Here is a 5,909-nt window from a genome sequence, read left to right as displayed (position 1 = left end):
AAGGAGTGGCTGGGGGCGGGGGGGAGAGAGAGAGGCCCAGGCAGGCCGCCGAACCGCCACCGGCCGTCGCCGTCACACACCGGCTGCTGACGTGGGAGGGAAAGTGCTTCCGGGACCGGGCTCGAGCCCAGGCGGGGCGGGGGTGGTGGTCACGTGACACCTGGCGGCACCCCGGGGTAGGGCCCTGCCCAGCGTAGCTATGGGGCGCAAGGCCACTCCACGGGGGTGTTCGTGCAGGATCGCGGGGCGGGGCAGATGCTGGGCAGGAAACCTGTGGGGGGGCGCAGTGGGCACGGCCAGCGGGTCAGTTTCAGGGGCTGAGACCCCCCCCCCCCCCGGGCCATCCGCCGGGACCAACCGTCCCCAGCCTCGGGAGCCGCTCCGGAGGTCCTTGCTTTTTTTTGCACCAGGGGTGGCAACGCCCAACCAGCGAGCACCTGCTCGTGAGCACCGCGCCCAGCCGACAGCAATTCCCAGCCGGCGCGGCCTTGCACGAACGCGACGCGTTGCAGTGGAGACCAGCGATCTGCGTTGAGTCTGCAAGGGGAGAGTCAAGGGAACCTTCAGGAGGGGTGATATGATAACGGCAGGTTCAGGGCTTGACTTTGCGGCCTTTGGCTGTCTGTCGTGTCATTTTTCTGGTTAAAGGACGTAAAACTGGGTACTCGGGCAGAAGATGCTTATGCAGTAGGCATGCAAGTTTTGCTTCGGAAACACCCAAGTTTCTGTTCTATGCGTCCAATTTCAGGCTTGTCTTAATGCAGATCTTTCTATCATTTGCACCCAAGGTCCACCTGTGCTAACTCCCCATCTCCAGAACCTGTAGCCAATAAAGGTATGGTTCTCCCTAATTAAAACAAAATCCCCTGGCAAAGAAACAAGTCTGCAGTTATTTGGAAATAATTCACTGATTTGAACATATATGCGGTAATAGGCGGCTGTCTGGAGAGGGCAAAAGTCAGAGTAGAGCAATATTCATCGTATTATATAGCAAATAATCCAGAAAGCTACTGGTTCTATGTAAAAGGTAACCATTTTCTATCAATATTCAGGTGAATCATATGGTCTTTTGGGACAACAGCTGTGTAGTTGAATATATTTGTAGTTAGGTTCAAAGATACACCTAAAATGTAAGATAGACTACATGATTATGCTGTTGAGTTTTTTTTTATTAAAATGTTATATTTTAACTTTTGAAGTTTTCATTATGATCTATGTATTAGCCTACTCTCACTGGATTGGTTGTGAATATTGATTCGGTTTGATTCTTAATCACCAGCATAACAAAATCATCAGTATTTTCTACATGTGAGGTGACTATGTATTAGTTGATTTCTAGCATTTAGTTTTTGTGATAAGAATTATTTGTAATCAGGTTTACATACTCAATTTAGATGGCATTTGATATCCCACAGAGAACAAATATGGTCTGATGGTTGAAGCCCAGAGTTGGGAGCTAAGAGATACTCAGTTTTAAACCTGGCTTTGTCCGTACCTTGCTACATGGGTTGAGTAGGTCACTTAACTTCCTGAACATGAATAGTTCCACTGAAATTGATAGGGATGTTTACATTTGTGAAGTTAAGCACATATGTTAAATATCTGTAGGATCTGGACCTTAATCTCTCTGTTTCAGTTTTTCCATATGTAAGAACATAAGAAAGATCTTGTCCAGTCCTAGCTTCTGGCAGTTGGAGGTTTAAGGATACCTAGAGCATGGAATTGCATCCCTGACCATCTTGGTTAATAGCCATTGATGGAACTATCCTCCAGGAACTTAGCTGATTCTTTTTTTAACCCAGTTATACTTTTGGTCTTCACAACATCCCCTGCCAACATGTTCCACAGGTTGATTGTGCACTGTGTGAAGAAATACTTCCTTATGTTTGTTTTAACCTGCAATAAACTTCATTGATTGACCTTTGCTTCTTGTGTGATGTGAAGGAGTAAATAACACTTCCTTATTCACTTTCTCCACACAATTCATGATGTTATAGCCTCTAGCATATTCCCCCTTAGTCACCTCTTTACCAAGCTGAACAGTCCCAGTCTTTTTAATCTCTCCTCATACAGATGCTGTTCCATACCCTTAATCATTTTTGCTGCCTTTCTCTGTACCTTTTCCAATTCAAATATATCTTTTATGAGATGGGGCAACCAGAACCACACATAGTATTCAAGATGTGGGGTGTATCGTGGATTTAGATAGCGATATGATATTTTCTATCTTATTATCTATCCCTTTCCTAATGGTTTCTAACATTGTTAGCTTTTTTGACTGCCACTGCACAATGAGTGGATGTTTTCAGAGAACTATCCACCATGTCTCCAAGATCTGTTTCTTGAGTGGTAACAGCTAATTTAGACTGCATTATTTTATATGTACAGTTGGGATTATGTTTTCCAATGTGCATTGCTTTGCATTTATCAACATTGAATTTCATCTGCCATTTTGTTGCCCAATAACTCCGTCTTGTGAGATCCCTTTGTTACTCTTTGCAGTCTGCTTTGGACTTAATTATCTTGAGTAGTTTTGTCACCTGCAAATTTTGCCACCTCACTGTTTACCCCTTTTTCCAGATCATTTATGAATATGTTGAACAGTACAGGTCCCAGTACAGACCCCTGGGGGACACTACTGTTCATCTCTCTTCATGCTGAAAACTGACCATTTATTCCTATTCTTTGTTTCCTATCTTTTAACCAGTTACTGATCCAGGAGAGGACCTTCCCTCTTCTCCCATGACTGCTTACTTTGCTTAAGAGCCTTTTGTGAGAGACCTTATCAAAGGCTTTCTAAAAACCTAAGTACACTATATCCTCTGTATCACCCTTGTCCACATGCTTGTTGACCCCCTCAGATAATTCTAGTAGATTGATGAGGCATGATTTCCCTTTACAGAAACCATGTTGACTGTTCCCCAACAAATCATGTTCATCTATGTGTCTGATAATTCTGTTGTTTGCTACAGTTTCAACCAAGATGCCTGGTACTGAAGTTAGGCTACCAGCCTGTAATTTCCGGATCACCTCTGGAACTCTTTTAAAAAATTGGCATCACATTAGCTATCCTCCAGTCATCTGGTATGTAAGCTGATTTAAATGATAGGTTACATACCATAGTTAGTAGTTCTGCAATTTCACATTTGAGTTCTTTCAGAACTCTTGGGTGGATACCATTTGGTCCTGGTGACTTATTACTGTTTAAATTATCAATTTGTTCCAAAACCTCCTCTAATGACACCTCAGTCTGGGACTGTTCCTCAGATTTGTCATCTAAAAAGAATGACTCAGGCTTGGGAATTGCCCTCACATCCTCAGCCATAAAGACCAATGCAAAGAATTAATTTAGTTTCTCCACAATGCTCTTATCTTCCCTGAGTGCTCCGTTAGCATTTCTATCATCCAGTAGCCCCACTGCTTATTTTCCTACTTCTGATGTACTTAAAAAAAATCTTGCTCTTATGTTTTGAGTCTTTGGCTAGTTGTTCTTCAAATTCTTTTTTGGCTTTCCTGATTATATTTTTACACTTCACTTGCCAGAGTTTATGCTCCTTTCTATTTTCCTCAATAAATTTTCCTCAATGTAAAGTAAAAGTAGTAACACCTATTTCATAAAGGTATTTTAAGGACTAGTTAATGTTTGGAAACTGTTATAAAAAGCCCTGTCTGGCGCTTTGGTCCATTCTACACAATGCATGTGTATAGTAAAGCATGTGTGTATAGACCAGCTCTTGCACACACGTTCCATTTGTTGAACTAAATTGGTTCCCTTGTGTGGAGACTCTCTTAAATTGGTTTAAGAGTGGCTAATGTCAGTTTAGCTGGAAGCTTTGATGGGACAGTTCATGTCATCAAAGTTAAACACACATTAGTGTTGGCAGGATCAGGCCCAGTAGCAGTAGAGCAATTATCTAGTGTTAAACTTTGACTTATACCTTAGATTTGGTAAGAGCTTCTGGGTTTTTGTTGTTGTTTTCTTATAACTCCTTAATGCCAATATAAATATTTCCCTAACTTTTTTAAAGAAGTCCAGTGTAAATAATTAAGATATCTATCTCCCTACAATGCTTCTAATCCAAGCATTGTGGTCCTGCATGAGAACATGAAATTGATTAATGCTGATTACAAAGAAAATTGAAACTGACTTGTTTGTTTTCATTGCCCCTGAGAGAAATGCAAAAAATAGAGTATAAGTAATGGAAAAATAATCTTATTTTTTTTAGCTTGAATCCTATAAGGTTCCACCTGTAAGTTAAATGTTCTATTTTTAAAATAATTCATAATTAAGTGTCCCTTTTTTAGGTTTTAGCATTGGTGGCAGACGGCTCTTTATAGTTTGCAAAATGTTAGGGTGTGGATATTGTTTTGGATGTTGGAAGAACTATTTTATTTTACTGTTACACTCTATAGATATGACTTGCATACTATACCTAACTTTCTTTGAATATAACAAATCTACTTTTTCAGGGGTGGGGAGAGGGAGAAATAATTTTAACTGTGTAAATAATCCAATTTTGTAGAAATTGTTTAAATAAGTGCTGGAAGTGTAGTAGATTCAACTTCTTAGGTTTTGGTATAGAGAGGCTATTAATTGTCAACTCCTTTTTATATGACCATTTAATACAGTAAAGTGGCAAAACACTGCACACGGTATATATCTCGTACTTTCCTTTTCTGAGGCAGATTAGTGCAATCTGAGGCCCCAGTCTTGCAGTGTGTTTCAGGTGAGTGCATGCCTATGCTGAACTCCACACAGAACATGGTGCAGGATTTGGGGTAGGGTGAACATAGTCCTGATTTTGTAGGTACAGTCCCGCTATTCATGGCTTTTTCTTACATAATCATCCATTAACCTCTACCCCCCAGCCCTAATTTTTCACATTTGCTATCTGGTCACCCTAATTTGTGGCCTCATAGCTGAGTTGCCTGTGGCCTTCACTGCAAATTGGTAATATCAAGTAGAGAGGAAAAAGACCAAACTATGTGCTTTTCCTCTGCCTTCCATTTGTGCTGGGAAAAAAAAGGTCTTCTCTCTCCCTTTCTCTTAACAGGCCAAAGAGACCAGTAGGAGGATAACAATAAATAATTGCAATATTATCTTCTGGCATTTCTTTTAGAGTAGGATGAGATTATCAGTTTTGTAAAGAAGAAAAACAAACAAACAACCTACTCTTTTCTCTGGTTTTCTCTGGTTTACCAGCTGACCTGTCAATAATCAGTGTTTCAAACATCACAACAGTGTGTGAAAATATTCAGCCCTGAGTTAGCCCCTAGGTTGTTGCAGCAAGAAATTATGTTTCCAGTTGTGCCACAATATTGATTTAACAACATCCAGCCAAAAACACGCTGGGGAAAATTGTGCAAATGAAACCCCCATGACCAAAATGTGGCTTTCCCCCCCAATAAGCAAACCAACCCCTCTGTCCAGTATGGTTCCAACATGGTGCCACCTACCTCCTCCAATCCATTATGCAGGGCCCTAACCCTACTCAATGTCCCCACATTCAGGTCTAAATCCTAAAGGAGAGTTTGGGTTTCTTAGCAAATAATTAGGAGGGGGTGCCTCTTTAAATATCTGACAACATGCCTGTTGCTATGGCAGCCAAACCACGCCTCCCTTCCCTTCGCCAACCAGTGCGCCTGCGCTGTAGCGCTCTCTGGGTGACCGTTTAATGCTGTTGTGTTTTTAAATCCCCCTTCGCTTGCGCGCGCCGGGCGGTTGGTTGCCCGGGGTGCCACCGGATTGGTTGAGAGGGAGAGTCAAAACGACGTGCGGATTGGGCAGAGGGAAAAAGAAGTGGGCGGAGTGAATGCTTTGTCGCCTGATTGGCCTAGAGGGTCTGGCGGGGGGCGGAGCGCTCATTGGCTGGAGGGCGTGGGGGAGGCGGGAGGCTCTGCGAGTGTGC

Source organism: Emydura macquarii, unplaced genomic scaffold, assembly GCF_026122565.2.
Source record: "Emydura macquarii macquarii isolate MOO-44397 ecotype Brisbane River unplaced genomic scaffold, CSIRO-AGI_Emac_v2 contig_3506, whole genome shotgun sequence".
NCBI lineage: Eukaryota > Metazoa > Chordata > Testudines > Chelidae > Emydura > Emydura macquarii.
The sequence above is the reverse complement of the archived record's forward strand: the minus strand, read 5'-3'. Positions refer to the sequence as shown.